This window comes from Hesperophylax consimilis, chromosome 19 (assembly GCF_061612785.1).
Source record: "Hesperophylax consimilis isolate HC1 chromosome 19, BYU_Hcon_1.0, whole genome shotgun sequence".
NCBI lineage: Eukaryota > Metazoa > Arthropoda > Insecta > Trichoptera > Limnephilidae > Hesperophylax > Hesperophylax consimilis.
Window position 1 is genome coordinate 7,271,240 of NC_142854.1, and position 19,816 is coordinate 7,291,055.

At 32.5% G+C, this 19,816-nt stretch overlaps 1 protein-coding gene across 6 annotated transcripts in view; it reads left to right on the forward strand.

Annotated features, from left to right (window-relative positions):
* raw (NDT-like domain-containing protein raw) overlaps window positions 1–19,816 on the forward strand; it is a 224,183-nt gene that overhangs the window by 184,769 nt on the left and 19,598 nt on the right. The gene's annotated exons all lie outside the window — the stretch shown is intronic.

Genomic DNA, 19,816 nt, shown 5'->3' on the forward strand with positions numbered 1-19,816 from the left:
CTTATCCGTTACACGTGAATTATTTAATGAACATCTTGCGTTCATCTCTGCTTCTTTGTGGAAATTTGTTAAGTTTCCCGTGACCGCGTAGTCATAACAGTGATTCTTCTTCCTGGTATCGTAGAAAGGCTACACAAGGCACATTCCATTGTACTGTATATTTGAGGATGCTGAATAGTGAGAAAAGATTTAACCAGGTTCTTGGGCAGTTCCATGTTATGGGGGGAGCATGCAAACACAAAAGCCATCAAGTCGTTCTACAGCCGAGATGTTGAACACACGAAAAAACTTATAACTCTTGCGCAAAAAATGGGTTTGATGGATTCATTTGTCTTAATAGACGGATTGCATTACTTACATTACAAAATATTATAAGCTTTATGTGAGAATACTCTGTGTTTGGTATTTTAGTTGGGAGAATTACCAAATTCGTGCCCAAAATTTGTATACGGTTGTATATTTTCCGTATGAGACGGGGTCCCATTCAAAATTCATTCTTGTGCCCTAGAGGTCGGTGTGGAATGAATTGCTGGCTTCTGTGTTTCCTCCCTCCCGTGATATGGACCACTTTTCATTAAAAAACACTCTCACACACCATACCAAAAGACCGACCCTGAAGAAAAACTCTGTCCCACTTTACTTTGATTTAGACTTTACTAAAAATAATTGCCGTCACGGGGGCGCCTGGCAGATGTGAAACATTCAAATTGATTTTTATTTTTAACAGGGAGCAATTGCATTTACTTGTGATGATTTTTCATTTCCCTGTCATTGACGCTATCAATGTCGGTGTCACTCATATTTAAAATCAATAAACACTTAATTCACGCAAATATATTAAGAAACGAAAACGGCGCTCTGCTAGAAACGATGCTCTTGTTTTTAAATTCACTCTGATGTACACCAATGTAGTAGAGGAAACGACAATATAGGCGACGGGGCGGAAGGAGCCGACGATTCACGAGATTGGCCGAATGAAACGTCGTTCTGTCACGCCTTCCCCGCACAGAGTTTTGGCGGCCGGGCGGAAAGAGCCGACGAGTCACCTGCAAGAGCGTGGTCCCCTCTTGGCACGCTTGCTACGCAAAAATCGGTTTTACCCCTAGGCGCGCTAAAAGATGTTTCACGTAAAAAATAGAACGTAATACTGGTTTTCTTTTGAACGCAGTGTCACTCAAAAGTCCCATCTTTCGACGACTTATGGTTTTTACAGTTAACAGAGGTTTTTTTCTTTCGAGAGTCTATTGCACATTGTATTGTGTGTCAAATGTGTGCATCGATAAGTGCAATACTAGGTTTGTAATAGCAGGGCACTGTGTGCAGTCAAGGTCTCCCAAGCAGCGGAAGCGGCTCATCTCTGAAGTGGGAAGCTGTGAGATATTTATGTACAGTGTTGATGTGTTTGTTGTCGAGGAGATTACGGAGATGAGACCGCTGCAGTATTCAGCAACACGGGGAACAGTGAACACCGACTGTGTTAGGAATAGATCAAAGGTCAGTGAATGGATGGGCAGCGTTGTGTTTGTTTTTTGTTTGACGAGACGAGAAACGTTGAAAAAAGGATGACCAAAAATACATAAATTTAGGTAGGTTACATACAATTTCAAAAATAGAAGTTCAACAACCGGTTTCAATTAAGCGGCGCGCTACTGATCAATTTTATCACGAACAGTTTCAAATCAATTTCTAAAAAGATTTTTTTCGGATTTGTAGCTACTAAGAATGAAAAATATATAAAAAAACGCTAAAATTTTCGTTTTTGTTTGCCTATTGCGTACCTTCCAAAATCAGTGCAAAGTGGACTGATTTTGAAATCCTAATAATAATAATAATAACAGCATAATATGGCATTTATATAGCGCATTTTAGTGTCATTTCACTTCAATAATAATAATAATAATAACATGGCATTTATTTAGCACGTTTTAGTGTCATTTCACTTCAAGTGCGCTTTACTTAAACTGTATTTATTGTTATTAAGTTTAATTTGTAGAACTCCATTTTATTTTTTTTATTTTTTATATATTCAATAATATTGAATATATAATATATTGAATATATATTGAATATATTGAATATATATTGAATATATTGAATATATATTGAATATATAAAAAATAAAATAAAAAAAATTAAAACTGTAATTTAGTATTCTGGTCAAGTTCTTAAAATTATTCCTACAGTGTGCCTTACCCAATACAGATCAAATATTATAACACTAAATACACTGTTTATACAGAGTGATGACAAAACTTAGAATAACAATAACAGCAGGACAGGACAAAACAAGAATATTAAAACTAAAACATAACATAAAACAGGAGGCAGTTTGTGTTCAGAAATGAGAATCTTCTAAGCAGACATTTGATAGTTTGCAGACAAAAAAATAAATCCTGTTAATAACGGGATAGAGAGACATTTTCTAATAAACTTTTAGTACATTCATAATATATCGGAACACGTGTTCATGCACCTGCGTCTGTCCTGAAAGTACACAGTGATGAAATGCGAAAATATTGAAATTTTTATGACCACGTGTTCCGACATCACCATTCATTCAACACATTCGTGTTTTATTGATAGTTTATTAGGAAACCTGTCAATTCATTCGCTAAAGGCCAGCAGTTCCGTTTTTAACCCGAATACGAATAATTTTAAGAGATTTTTAATAAGTTAGCAATATTTGTTTTTATTATGGAGTTTTTGTTTAATATTTTTTTCATATTGTTTCACTAGATTATTAAATAAATAATTTAGGCTAATGGAGGGAAATAAACTAGAAAATGTTTTCAAGAATAGTAATTATTACCGTAGGTATGAATTATGTATGTGAAATACTGATTTCGTAATTGTAGAAATCACAATGGAATCATTCTCATTTTTTATTACCTCAACAGAGTAAAATGATCTAAGTGATACCGTCATATTTATACCGTAATCAACCTGAAGATAATTAGGTATTACAAATCGAAAAAATATGCTAACTACAGACCGCATAAAGAATAATAGCATGTTCATACATTTAATTATTACTGAAATAGATAATATCAACAACTAACTCTGAAACAGACAGACACATGCAGTAAAAATGTAACTTTTCCAACTCCGACTCGAACCCTCATCTTCTCTAGTCTTACCCAGAGAAGTCTTGGGTTCGAATCTCAGTTGCAACCGTTATGTTTTATCCTACCTGTCCATTTCATATTTTCATTGGTTGATATTATTTTCGCCAATGATTAAATATTACAATGAGGTTTAATCTTCAATGATTTATCGAAAATAAAATTGAACATTCAATTATGTATGCCCCTAAGACAAAACCAGACAAAACCACATATTAACATCCCTAAATTCAACACTAACTCAAAACAAAACACATCCATTCACCGCGCTTCGTACATTTTTAACACTCGTACAGTGAATTCGATTTATTTAACTCGGCACCTCATAACTTCAAACCTAAAATCAATAAATAAAATAAAATATTACTTTACACAGACTAGATCCATCCCATCCCTATAGGTTATTGTTACTCTTTTGTTCTTATATAATTTCTAATAATTAAGAAACATTAGTGAAAATCTATTATTGATTCAATTATTATACATATTTTACCATTAATGTCGTAAACTGTTGGTTTTTCCAATATTTTATTTAAATGTGTTTTTTAATAACGGCCCTCCACACTCTAGCGACCAAATCTTGTAAAAGTAGGTACCTATGCATGAAGAAAATAATTCCAATAATGAATATTACTAATTTATTAAGAATCCTTTCAAATTATTCGTAATCTGTTTAAAAATGGAATTATAGGCCCCTAGGGAATGAAGTGCTAAGTTTCCTTATAAACTTTTAGTAAATCACGAACATATTATCACTATGTCAGAAGACGTGTTCATAAAAATCATAATATTTTGCAGTTCGTCGTTGTATATTATGAAAGCAAAGCAGTTGCATGAATACGTGTTCCGAAAAATTGGGAATTTACAAAAAAAAATATCAGGAATACCAATGATTTTAAAGAGATTTTAATAAATCAACGATACTCATTTTTCCCTGTATGGCCGGTATATCAGTTGCATTTTAAGCTTGGCTTGAGACATATTTACGTCCGTCATGTTTCTCTCTGTGGGGAGCCCTATCATGGTAAGCATGATGATAGGTACAAAATATTACTAAAACATACTTATTTACCGAGCCTATGTGACACCATAAAAGTTTTACTGTCTGGAATCAGTTGCTGGTTTTTCAGCACACTCGGGAATGTTATGAATCGAATTGGGTTGTCAGGATTACCTTATAGCAACTTGACGAACATACATATCTATCTCTTGGGCCGAGCAAAAAGCAACTGATTTCAGAGCTATGCCGGTATTTACCGGCCCTATGGCACCCTGAATTTGGGGGATCTTGCGAGGCGAATTGAAATTGTTATGTATTACTTGCTGATTTTCTTTGTTTTTTCCTAGCAATTTATTTTTTATTGTAATTCCAGTAAATCAGTAATTTTTGTAATGGCATCACTCGGCTTATAATAGGTATCCTGTCAGGGTTTCTAGCACAGAGCAACTTAACAGACGTAAATATCTCTGTTAGCGAGAATAAAGAACAATTGATTTACCGGCCCAGAACATTTCCATTCAGGTGTCAGTTTACAGCTTACAAAATGGGCGGTAAACATCAAATATTGTCGGTGGATTTCTATAAAAATATGAATCGGCGGTCGAATTGATCTGAAAATGTCATGTTTTAATATTATCAATGATTTATTTTCTTCTTAAGCTGCACATACTCTTAAAATTTTCTTGGCGCTAATCAATGGCAGCACTTTCTTAAAATTATTTTCTCTGGGCTTCGTGTAGATTTTTACCTAGCTTTTAGACATAAAGTTCTACGTTTTAAGGCGAGTTACTCAATATTAATGTTTTGACAGTTCTTATAATTAATGGAACTGTTGAAATATGCGATTAATAGCACACAGAGACCCTTAAAATATTGGAAACACATTTGCGTCACCCCTTCGCTACGTTAAAAAAACATCGATAAAACACTATACTATGGGCCGCTCTACTATTAGTAATTTTTAGTAATGGTATCACTCAGCGTATCTTGTCAGGGTCTTACCAGAGAGCAACTTGAAGGACGTAAACATCTCGCAGGGTTTTACAGCACTCTGTTTATGTCGATTCCTTACCGACACACGAGGGAGCCGCTGTAACGAGCGTAAATATACCGGCCCTTAGTTGGTCGATGTTAAAATTCATGTTTTTTTAATGAATTATTCACGAATAATTCATTAAAAACACATAGAAATACATGATTTCCGGTAAAAACAACATACTGGCAGCAGTCAGAAAACTCAACCATCATTATTATAATATTTACTGGACTTCTGACGAGATCTGACGACTTGCCCCGTATACTATCAATGTCGGTAATAAATGCGGTAGGTACTGACAAATGACGACTCAACTCGACAGACATATAAAGTCGGCGCGAGTGCGGGAAGCCGCTCAATCCTCCATTGCTGTTTGCCGCGCGCGGTGGGTTCAGTTTGAATTCGAACCCACAGACAAAATTAAATTATAATAGGGTGCCAATATTCCGAAATACGCGTCAAAAGCAATCATATTTAAATCTTTTGTAGGTGAGTGAGAAACGTAGTGGTGTTTATATATTTTTCCAAACAAACCTACGCATTTTTAATGAATCAAATTATAAAGAGTGCTATATACCTACCTTTGATATTGTTTCATAGGTTTCGCTGTACGACCGTTTACCGTGGTCGTGTGTTAGTGTGGTAGTGTTTTTCCATAAGTTTGCAGCGTTGAGTGATATATCCTGTGTGTGTTTAGTGTTTGATATCAACATATCGCCATCGAAATCATGAATAAGTGTTTACCAATGTGCTCATCCCGCGTTTTATTGATTAACGAAGCTTCCCATATGTTGGAATTCTGGAGTTTTTGCTTTTTGGAACAGTTGATGAATCTATTTTTTTTCATAAAAAATAAAATGATTACCATTTTAGGATAGAGATTTTTTATGAATTTTGAAATGATTGCAAGAAGAACCTTGTAACACTGAACATACAATGCAAACGCCTTTTCTCAAGCGTTAGGTGCATTTTATATTCATTCATATAGGTATAATACTTGAACAAATTTAATCTCTTAAATTAACTGGCAAGCTGTCAAAACATTGAAAACGATCATGGACTTCATTTTTTACATAAACTTATTTCACCTCCGACTCTCATTGAATCGCTTGCTTTTTTCTCTTTGTTTTATATTTATTTAAAGCTCTCAGATTATTAACCCTTTGAATGAAAACATATGATACTTTCGGCTAAATATTAGGTATGTGTGTCGTTTATTAATTTCAAATCAAAAATTGATCAAAACGAAATTATATGAACTAAGCCACATTATCAGTAATGCTTACAAAGCGGCATCCTCGAATGAATGAATGAATGATTTCATATAAGTATGCAGGTTTTCCTAAAAACAACATTTACTCAATAAAACATACATTTTCCCTATGACTAATGCTTCGTTATAAAAATAGTTCGATCGTCATTATGTTTAGACAACCCCTATTCTTTGCGTGAGTGGTTGCCTTTATTTTCCGTTTACATTATGTACCTACTCGGGTAGGTACCTTCGTACAGTTTTCGTTAAATTAAAAATTTAAAACTGAATTTAGAACAACGACAATAAATTTTCGTAAATAAAATAATGTTTTTAAGAAGAAAAAAAGGTTAGGTTAGGTTAAAGATGGCCGCCAAGTAAACGCGATGAATTTTTGTAAATTTTAATTTTAACGAAGAAGGTACTACCTAGCAATTAAAATGTGTTATTTTACTTCTCCGGAGACTGAAATAGATGCTCCTCATTGTTATCAAACTGATTCGAAGTGTTAAAATAATTTACGCGTAATTGGATGTCCACGTTGTCCGGATATTTACCGAAAAAATACGACTTTTATCCAAAATTTCATTAAAATATACCTATTTATAATACGCATTGTTGATTTTTACCGTTCAGATGAACGACATATCCACTGAACACAAATCATTCCTAGAATGTGATTTGAAAGAAAACTGATCGAATAGGGTGCAGGCCAATGTAATTATTGATTATCTATCCGGAAAAATGTCGATATTCGAAAATATAATCAATTTCACATACTTCAGAAACAAACACTTTTACCGGCGTGTTTCTTCGGTAACATTTAACAAATTTCAAACTTTTCACGAAACCGTTTTGTTTTTCCTCTAAAAATGAATCTGAAAAACAATTACGATAAGTTATTTCAGAAAATTTTAACAATTCATCAAATTTAGAAGTTAATTTTTAAGTTCTGTGAAAGTTCTATCCAAGTTTGTTATTAAATCATCATGGAAATTTTGCTTCACAGAACTGAAATAATAACAGAACTTGAATAGTACTTTCACAGAACTTGGAAATTAACTTTGAAATTTGATGAATTGTTCAAATTCTGTCCTAATTTTTCAAACAACCAGTTCTAATTATTTTATCACACTTAAAAATAGAATACTTTCAAATTGGCGTCAAATTTACTAATACGGTACCTACCCCCAGCTTCAATTTCATAAATAAGAACCTAAATGCTTAAAATTATTGAAGCTTATTTTGTTAATCTTATTTTCAACTCTCGTCCAATTATATTTACATTTACACCAACAAGCTGCTATCTCGTACAGCTATACATTTATAAAACATGAAATGTTGACTGTAGTGTTGTTTTTTTTTATATACGTATGACCCTGTAAACATTGACGATAAAATGAAGTTATAAACGTTGCCGCCGCGCGCGCTCGGAACGTTCGAGACGTCATTTGGCGCCAAAAGTGACGTTTATTCAATCATGGCTGATTTGTTACGAAACAAGTTGGTTTACTACCATACTACACGTTTGTTATTTACTTGCACTAGGTAGTTTGTTTACAATCTGCAATCAGAGCAATATCATTTAATATCTGCGCCACAGTTCGCGGTCATTATCAGTTGTAGTATTTGTTAAATATTATTCACTGCCATGTTATTATGTCATGTCATTTTATATACTCTGCACAATTCGCTTGCATTATGCTTTTTTAAATGTCGGTTCGGGGAGAACAATTATTTGTAATGCGTTTTTTTTTAAACTTTTTAATCGTATTTTGTAAATACATAAAATGGGGAGACGCTTAACACGAGACTATACCCTAAATCTTAACTACGTCATCTGTCATCTTACACATAAAACCTTTAAATAAATAATACAAGTGAAGAAGCCATGTACAAAAATATGCTACGCGCGGCCCTGTATATTTGACAGACCTACGGCTGAATTTGCCCTAGCAAATCTCTAAAATAAAGTAGGAATCTTTACGACATTCGTGACGAAGTCGTGTAAAAACAATATTGGACAGTTTTCTGGTTAGCAGGCCAAGAATATTTATATTTCCGTGGGGTTTATTTTAATTATTTCTGATGAACGTATTACTAAAAACTCAGATGTTTCTAGAGGGATCCCTCGGGAAGTTACTAATTCACTGTCTAGTAAAATACAATCTGGTGCTTACCGGTAATTTTATAATCAAAAAACGTTTTATAAAATTTTCTAACCGTTTTACATAAAATATTTTAGTGGAAAGGTACTGTTTTTATTAATCTTAAATATAAATAACTTGAAACCGTAGGGATCCCTCTAAAAGAAATATATATTATAGTAACGAATTCTTCTAAATTAATTAAAATCAGAGTCTCGTGCGAATCCCTGTTATTAATCTTATGTCTCCATAATACACATTTAAAAAACTACTTTGTAATACTAAGATAATAATGGGAAGTGAGAAGTATTTCAGTTTTCGGAAATGAAAAATAATGCATTTTGATAGTCATTACGTTAAAAAATATGGCTTTTAGAAAAATGAATGAAAGTTTAAAAAGCACAATGGTCCCAATGCAAATTAGTGGTACTTTTCGAAAGGAGATGATTCTACTTCATATTCTAAGATAACCGTTTTTATTTTTCTTATTTAACGCATTGTAAGGAAGATAATTACACGAATAGGCAATTTGTTTTTGTTTATCTAAAATGTACATTATAATTTGGTTCCATGATAACTCAACACAGTGACTATTCAACACACCTTTAAAAAGGGATATAAAGTCATTAAAAACAATGAAAAAAAATTAAACCTGACCTAACCTACTTAACCCAGTTAATAAAGTTTTTGTTTCATCACTTTCCATGACTTTATATAACTTTTTAAAGATGTGATGAATTATCATTTTGATGATTTATCCGGTCACCGATAATTTAGATGTAAAATCAAAATCTAGTTCACAATTAAAACATATAAATTCAAAAAAAATTCGAGATATGTTGTTTTCTCTTTGGACGTCGACGTTTGTAAACATGGACCTAAAAAAATCGAGATATGTTGTTTTCTCTTTGGACGTTGACGTTTGTAAGCATGGACCTAAAAAATCGAAATATGTTGTTTTCTCTTTGGACGTTGACGTTTGTAAACATGGACCTAAAAAATCGAGATATGTTGTTTTCTCTTTGAACGTTGACGTCTGTAAACATGGACCTAAAAAAATCAAGAAATGTTGTTTTCTCTTTGGACGTTGACGTTTGTAAACATGGACCTAAAAAAAATCAAGATATGTTGTTTTCTCTTTGGACGTTGACGTTTGTAAACGTGGACCTAAAAAGGCCTGGACGGAGCAATCGCGCTAATGCTCTGTCCGGGGCTTTTTGGCTTTTTAGGTTCATGTTTGTAAAACTCGAAAGAAAATAAAAATTTCAAAGACGAAGGGACTCTTGGTGAGTGATGAGTTATGAAAAATTTAATACTTTTTGAATAAATGTCTAGAATATAATGCCAAACAATGTTTATGTCTTTAAATGAGAATTTAAATTTAAATGAGAATCATTTTGAAAACCCATCTGGCAATATTTTGTTCGAGTTTCGTTGAATAATGTACCTACGTTGGAGCGCTTTTACAATCACAACGAAATGGCACAGCACCATTCGTCTTATTTTTAACTATTATTATTTAGTGTGTACGAAAGAGCGAGGACACTTTTTGACGCACTTGCTAATAACAGCTGTTGAACGCGAGAAACAAGGCAAATGACAGTGACGGAGTGTGGATTTTTTATTTATTTTTTGTTTTTAATGGAAAAAAATGTTACCGGACAGCAAAGCGCCCATAACATTTTTTACTCCAAATGTGCTGAGGAATAGCTGGTTAAAGTTTGTCGGGTACTTGCCGATACACCCTGTATAATTGAACAAAATTACTTTAAAGTAAAAAAAAATCATTTATATATATTTTGGTTGCAGAATTTTTTAGAGTTTCAACTTTCTTTAAAGCGTTTAATCTCCTCTAATCGAATTTATTTCCCGTTTTTAGAAATTAAATTTATTTAAATATGCTAATCTAATAATCGATATCCATTAGATATGTGATAAAAATATGACACATACGATAAAACTTGTTTTTAAAGTCATTATCAAGATAGGAATTTTTTATCTTTTTTAAAAATTTAAATTTATCTACTTTATAGTAGGCACTTTTCTTACTCATAAAACTGCCAAATAAATACTTTAGTACAACCCACAAAGCGATGAGTGATGAGTGGCATTGGTAGCATTTATTTATAAAAATATATTATTGTTTTTTTTTCAGTTAATAAAATGTGTAATAAAAAAATAAGCAAGCCACATGGAAGGTATATTATTGGTGAAATACTTTTGGTTCGGATATACCCAATTAATAATAGTTTATAACCTAGTCTGTGATACATCAAGAATACTCAATTTATTTATTTATTAAATAAACTAGATGAATTTATAAAATACATACATTAATTTTCTAATTAAGCCCAAAAGCTTTATAACAACTGTGATAATAATATTTATAAGAGTACAAATTAGATTTTAATCATAATAATAATAATAATAATAATTTATTAAAAGTGACAATTTGATTGTTAATTAGTCAATTAAATGACGATAAAAACTCTTCGCAAAATGGGATGCACAAAGAAAAGTAAGTACCCACCCGCCTATTTCAATTATATTTTAGGTTTAATTCATTCTGTTTATGTATTATATTTATGACTCAAGCAATATATATTGATAAGTACGTTGTGAAATTGACATACATCAACCAATTAAGTTCTTCACACTTACTACATGACAAATATAAAAAAAATGCTGAAGTTACGTTAAGAACAGTACAAATGAGTATATAGATAGCAGTAGTATACTGCACTAGCTCCTCCTAGCGGCACGAGTTGCGAAATTTGGTTTTCATACATTTTAATGGATTTTAGGCACGATTATGCCATGCTAAGTTAGGTTACACGTTGATTGAAATAGCTTTAGCCGTGTTTGGCGAATAAACCTGAACCTTCATCTTCACCGTCTTCTTCCCCTGTCCACTTCCTTCAGCCTCTTAATATATATCAATTGCGGATGCCAGACTCACTGGCTCCAGACGTAGTTTCAAATTAGTTTAGTTTTTCGTAAAAAAAAACCAAATAATATAAATACATACATACAAAATATAAATTAGATTCATTATTATTGTGATAACTGCCATCTGTTTAGCGCCGTAAAAAGCTTATCAAAGCTACAAATTGTGCAGAGAGTAAAATATTATGACGCACAAGTGGTTGAAAGAAGTTATTTCTAAATAAATATGTTATTATTTAATAAATCAAAACAAATTTCTTCTGAAATCATGAGATTTGTACGTAGGTACTTAAATACCTACCTACTTAATCAAACCATATATTTTACAGGCATATATTTTGTTTAAAATTTCAAATAAAGAATTATACAAGTTGTCCAAAGAAATGTCACCATCTATCTCAAAGACAATTTATTTTTTCAAACTTTCTTCAGGCATGTAAGTATAAAATTGAAAAAAATGCAAATAAGACAATCCAGATAAAAACACGACGATTTCAAATTTGAAAAAACAATCTTTACTGAACTATATAGTATAGTAAATGTTAGCCAATTAGTCGAAGTGAGGCTTGCTTAAATAATAAAGAAGATGCAACAGATTTTCGAAAACGAATGTACTGATAGATGTAATGCAAAACGGTCGATTAAAGCATTTTTAAGTGTTAGTTTCATCCTTCTGCCATTTTAAGCTACGAACTCCATTATTTTTGTTATTGACTACCATTATTTAGTACTTACTTTGTAGGTTTTTTTTGCTGTTGTAATATTATTTTAAAATTCGATAGCCATAAAAATCTGTGTGAAAAAATCAATATTGGTTTAAAGTGGTTCTACGGTGCGCAGGGCCGGGGCGCGGGCGCAATTAAACAGTCCGCTCCGGGCGCCGAATTATTAAGGCGCTGATAATACTTAACAACTAACAGTCCCAACACATCGCCTTTGAGATTATTTTTTCACAAAAACGGCGCTACACAAAAATACAAAACATCCGAATTTTATTGATTACAGGGGTGTACTGGTTTTGACAAGGGGCGTCAAAAATTTACTGGCCGGCCCTGACTGTGCGAGGTCAGAATTATAATATGAATGACGTTTGCCCTATATAAACAAGCACGTTGTTATAATCCCAGCCTATGCTATAAATCTAAGTAATTAAAGTCAACCTTTATTTCTTTCTACATCTTAATATTACTGTTAATCTTAGCCGGTGCCCCAAAAGTAAGCTATAATGGCAAACATTCATTTCTTCGGCACTTTTAAAAGGAACCCTATTATTTTGGGAAACCAATCAATGATGCAATATTCAAATTAGTCACATGACCCTTTTTTGCATCTTAGGGATTAAAGTCCACAATGCTCTCACGGTCCCAGAGACGTGGAATACTATATAAACAGGAACAAGCTGTTCCCCTATGTTCACAATTAACATCACTTGTGCTGCTTACACGCTGCACCTCTACGCATTATTGTCATTGTCATTTAATTAATGTACTTATCATTTAATTAAGTAAATAAGTGTACTTCTATCTAAATAAAGTTATTCAACTAAATCTATAAAGTTGTTATTGTGTGGAATCCATATATTCACCTCAAGATACTTACACACTGGAACTTGTATCACTCCAAGATACTTACACACTCACACCTGCAGATCTTACATACACATCCTCAGTGTCCAGATCTCTAAATTATATATCGACCACGAAGAGAACTTCTCGACAACCGCTCGCCGTACAGAGTTAAGTTTTTATTTACTGCGCCTCAACCGAGGGTCGTAGCAAATTGGTGTCAGAAGTGGGATTGCAAAGACATTCCCAAAGGATCTTTTGTGACGACGGAAGACTCCTACCTCATCACTTCACCGGAACAACGACGACAAGTCTGGCAGATACTCTCCTCGGAGAAACCCTTTTCGAAGGCAGGGACGGCTCTCCCTGAAATCAACCTAACTCATCGACGTGACCCTGGAGAAGAGAAGAAAACGGCAACAACGTAGATCGCGGAGACAACATCTACGGTGAACTTCAGTTCTTCAAGCAGCCAAGAATCCAATCCTGTCAACTCTAAACCACGAGCATCGAGACCTTCACTTCTACAAGCAGTATGAACTGGCGACTCGTCCTTCTTCTACTGTAAGTCCATAAAAATTTTTGTCCTGTAGAAATTTTTACACTGTATTTTCCCAATTCCCTTATTGACAATTAATGCATTTCTTCTCGCTTATACACCGTGAACCGTGTATTAGTGAAACTCTTATATTTCCTTTTCTTTCTTCAACGCGTAATAATAAATTTCGTAAAATAATTAAAATTTAATAAAAACCTCTTAAATTAATTCGCGTTAAATTCAGTTAATTTCTTTAATAATAATAAATACATCTCAAAATGAACGATATACCTACTTCGTCCTCTCAGGAATCCCAGGAAATGACTTTACCATTACCTGTTTTATTTAAATTTATCAAATCTTACGATGGAAACAGAGATAAACTCTGTGCCTTCTTAACTAATTGCGACCGGGCTGTAGTACTAGCTCAGCCTAATCAACAGAATACGCTCCTTTCATATATATTAACTTCATTAGAAGGCCAAGCAGAAGTCATCTGTGCCAATCACGTTCTCAATAATTGGTCAGAATTAAAAGATCTATTAAAAAGATCATTCGGTGAACGCAAACATTACGCACACCTATTATTGGAATTGCAAAATTGCAAACAATTTCATAATGAGAACGTATCTCAATATATTTTACGGATAGAAAATTGCATAAAAAACCTCTTAGTCTCAATTAATCAAAATAATAATAATCCCGCAGAAATGTTAGGCAGAACAGCCAGCATCCAAGAACTCGGTATGCAAACATTTATGTATGGAACTAACCCTTCCATAGCTACAATTTTGAGATCGCGCAATCCGAAAGACCTCAATGAAGCTTTTACAATATCACTAGAGGAAGAGAGAATAAATAAATTACTGAATTCCTCTAAAACTAATAATATTAATAATAAATCATGTACGATTTGCGGTAAATCGGGACATAACAATTTCAATTGTTATAAAAATAAAAATCAAAGCAATAATTCGAACTTTAATACACGTAAAGTTATGTTCGTAAAAAATAATAATAATAATTTTAATAAATCTTATAACCCAAATTCGGGATCAAGTTATAATAATAACTATAATAAAAATTTTAGTCCAAATTCGGGACAAAATTATAATAATAAAATGTGCAGGTACTGTAAAAAACCTGGTCACATGATAGATGAGTGCAGAGTATTAAAATATAAAAATGAAAATCCAAATCCTAACAACTCTGCAACTCTTAATTCGTCTTCCCTACCAAGGAAAAATGATTCAAAGGTAAATCATTTAAACTCCAGATCTGCAGTAGAATCTCGAGCCGATCTACTGTAAGTCGCGAGCTAGGCTCAAGAGTATTCAAACGTTCCATGTTAACATCTAATAAAAATTATATAAATTATTCGCCATCTCATTCAGATACGTTGCGTCATGTGGTTCTTCAAATACCTACAAATGGTATTATTTTTAAAAGACATTTTCTTGTCGACACAGGAGCAGCCGTATCCCTCATCAAGACTCACTGTCTTGGCGAAGGTACTTCCGTAAATTCGGGCAAAATTATAGAGATTAATGGCATAAGTAGATCGAAAAAATCGATCGAATCTATTGGAATCGTTCAAATTAAATTAAGTTTCGGCAATGAAACTATTATTCATGATCTCCACGCGGTGGATAGTGACTTTTTAAACCTTGGTTATGACGGAATTTTAGGGAACGACTTTTTCGAAAATAAAAATGCGAAAATTGATTATAAAAATAATGTAATACGTATTAACGATTACTCTTTAAAGTTACATATTTCTGATCCTAATGAGCATTTGACTCCTATATTTACTTTATCCCCTAGATCAGAAACTCTTATTAAAATCGATATTTTAAACCCTGAAATTAAAGAAGGGATTATCGACGTAAAAATACCTATTGAAGGTGTATATTTAGCAAATGCTATAACTAAAGTAGATGCGAATAATAAATCGTATTGTACTATTTTGAATTCAACAGACGAATATGTTGACATTAATATAATGAAAATTTACTTAAAACCTATCCCAGAAAATGTTTACCATTTTAATCAAAATTCTAATAATGATGGTAAAAAACGTAAAAAATTAATTCGTGATCAAATTTGTATAGATCATTTAAATTCGGAAGAAATTAATTCCTTATTAGATATTTGCGACAATTATAATTCTATATTTTATCTCGAAGGCGACAAACTTACAGCAACCGATGCTATTAAACATCGAATTATAACAAATACTCAAAGTCCAATACATACGAAAAATTATAGATACCCTGAAGTACATAAAGAAGAAGTAAATAAACAAATAGATAAAATGTTAGAAGATGGTATTATTCAACCTAGTGTTTCACCATGGTCAGCTCCTATATGGGTTGTACCAAAGAAAAATGACTCCTCAGGAAAACCTAAATGGAGAATAGTCGTAGACTATAGGAAACTCAACGACGTGTCTGTCGGAGACGCCTTTCCATTACCTCACATTGTAGATATCTTAGATCAATTAGGTCATTGTAGATACTTCACAACACTAGATCTTGTTAGCGGATTTCATCAAATTCCTATGCACGAAGATGATATTCCAAAAACTGCTTTTTCTACTCCCAATGGACATTTTGAATATACACGTATGCCTTTCGGTCTTAAGACTGCTCCAGCAACGTTTCAACGGTTAATGAATAACGCATTAATCGGCTTACAAGGATTATATTGTTTCGTCTATTTAGATGACATTGTCATATACGCAAATTCTATAGAAGATCACTCTAAAAAACTCACAGCTATATTTCAAAGACTTGCCGATAATAATCTGAAGATTCAACCAGATAAGTGTCATTTCATGCGAAAAGAAGTAACTTATTTAGGTCATTTAATTTCAAACGACGGTGTTACTCCTAACCCCGACAAAATCAAAGCAGTCTCTGAATTTCCTATTCCCAGGAATCCTAAAGAAATTAAATCATTCTTAGGTCTAGCTGGTTATTACCGAAGATTTATTGAAAACTTCAGTAAAATTACGAAACCCTTAACTTTTCTTCTAAAGAAAGATATTAAATTTGACTGGAAAAACGAACAGCAAAATGCTTTCGATACATTGAAAGAAAAATTAACTTCTTATCCTATATTACAATATCCAGATTTCACTAGAGATTTCGTTTTAACTACTGACGCCTCAAATTATGCAATAGGTGCAATTTTGAGCCAAGGAAAAGTTGGAAAAGATTTACCAATATCTTATGCGTCCAGAACTTTAAATAAAGCAGAAGGTAATTATAGTACCTCTGAAAAAGAACTTTTAGCCATTGTTTGGGCTGTAGGACATTTCCGTCCTTACCTTTTCGGAAGAAAATTTAAAATTTACACCGATCATAGACCATTAAAATGGTTAATGAATGTTACCAATCCCAGTAGCAAATTGTTACGTTGGCGATTAAAACTCGAAGAATACGAATACGAAATAGAATACAAACCAGGCAGAATAAATTCTAATGCCGATTGTTTGTCTCGTATTCCAATAAACATTGTAACAGAAGATGAAAATTCACCTTCTCAAGATATCATTGATCTTTTAAACGAACCATGTCTCGACGAAATAAATGTCGATGATTTAGAAACTTATCTTAATAATTTACCTACAAATAATTTAGAAATAGATGATACTCTATCATCAATACCTTTAGAAAATAATATAAATAATGATACTCATGAAAATTACGTGAAATTTTATTCTAATAAAAATGAACCAACTATTTTTAGTTTTAATGAACATGATTCATTCTTTATAAATAATATGTCAAAATATATGGCATACCCAACTTCTATCGATCTAGATGATCAAAACCCTTTCTGTGCTGAAATATTATCCAATTGTTCAGACACTGACGAACTTTTAGAAATACCAAAAAATTTATATGGTATTCATGAATCAAAATCAACAGATAATAAGAAAACTTACTTTCATTGCTTTACCAAAACTCATTACTTCGACAAAGCAACTCCTAAAGATATTTTCCTAACACTTAAAAATTTAAGATCTAAACTTATTGAAAAACGTGTAACTGAAATTACGTTACCGAACTTCCAAAACTCATTTGATTCCATTCCTTTTATAAAAATAAAGGAAATTATTCAATATCTTTTTAGGAACTTAAAGATTAAAATCAATATTAATCACAATAAAATCATTAATCCTTCAACTTCGCAAATTCCCGTAATATTAAAAGAATGTCACGATAGCCCTATGGCCGGACATCCAGGTTTCTTCAGAACCTACAGTCGGATCAAAGAAAGATACCGATGGGAAAAAATGAAAGATGATATAGAAAATTATGTGAAAAATTGTATCCACTGTCAGAAAAATAAAACTGATAGAAGAGCATATAAAGCTCCAATGGAAATCACTACCACTTCCACAGAAGCTTTTGAAAGAATTGCGGTCGACATAGTCGGACCACTTAATGAAACTGTCAATAATAATAAATACATCGTCACATTTCAAGACGATCTTACAAAGTTTTCTCAAGCTTATGCAGTTAACTCTACAGAAACAGAAACTGTAGCTGATTGCCTCGTTAAATTCTTTTCTCACTATGGAATACCTAAGTCAATCCTCACAGATCAAGGTGTTCAATTTACTAGTAATCTAATGAAACATCTTACCAACCTATTTAAAATAAAACATTTGAAAACTACTGTTTATCACCCACAAACAAATGGAGCACTAGAACGCTCTCATTCTACCTTAAAGGATTATCTTACTCATTATATAGATAGTGACCAAACAAATTGGGACGACTATATCCCTCTAGCTATGTTTTCATATAATACAAGTACTCACTGTACAACTAAATTCACTCCTTACGAACTTGTCTTTGGACATAAACCTATTTTACCAAGCTCTTTAGAAAACCCAGATTCAAACCCAACTTACGAAAGTTATCTTAATCAATTAAAGTATAAATTCGCCATTACCAGATCACTTGCCCGTGAAAGAATCGGACATGCCAAAGAGACATCCAAAAAATATTACGATAGAAATGTATCGAATAATATTTATAAAATTAACGACTTAATATTAATAAAAAATACTAATAAACCTAAATCATTAAGCAAGAAACTTATTCCTAATTGGAAAGGACCGTACAAGATTGTACAGGTTCATAATAATCATAATGTTACCATAAGAATGGAAAATAATTCATTAAAAAGATTCCATGTTAACAGAATTAAGCCATATCGCGCTTTCTCTCCTGTTCCAGGTCCTTCAAGACTATTTTAATTCTTTCCCAAGACGTCCAACCAATAACCACTGGAAATGGACTCTTCTTCGATCAAATTGGAAAATTAAAAGTTTATAATGATGATTGGAAAGTTATTACCTACTTAAATATTAGTACTTTCCCTAGACAAATACGAATTTTAGAAGATAATTATGCCTTAACTAAAAGCACATGTTCCAAATATTTATCATACGTACCTAACGACAATTGCAAAGATCTTTTAAAACCTGTTTTTAATACTATTAAAAAATGTAAAACTAAATATGAATCAATTACACACCTTGTTTCCAACCAACGCACAAAACGCGGTTTAATCGATGGTGTTGGAAAAATATTTAAAGCTGTTTTCGGAACCCTCGACTCCGAAGATGCGCAATATTATGATGATGCGATTGAACGCGTCATGTCAGATGACAAACATATTTATAATCTGATGAAAGAACAATTACAAGTCACTAAATCGACTCTCATAAATTTCAATTCTACCCTTACTAAACTTAACTATGACGAATATACTATGAATAAAAATATTATAAAAATAAATAACTATTTTAAGGAAGACCACGATAAAATGAATATGCAAGAAATTAAAAATATACTTATCTCGCAAACAAGCTCTTTATTCGAAACAACCGAATACTTTTATGAACAAATTGATTCCTTAATCAATGCTATTTTATTTTCTAAACAAGGAATTTTACACCCAGACATAATTACTCCTCAACAACTTTACTTCGAGCTAAACTCTAATATTAAACATTTACCAAGCGGAAAAGAATTCCCCTTAAGTTTAAAACTCGAAAATATTCATTCTTTAATCGATATATCAGATTTAATTGCCTATTATATTGATGATAAACTCATCTTCATAACAAAAATACCTTTAGTAACTTCGCAGGAATACAACCTATTTCATGTAGTTCCTCTACCTGTT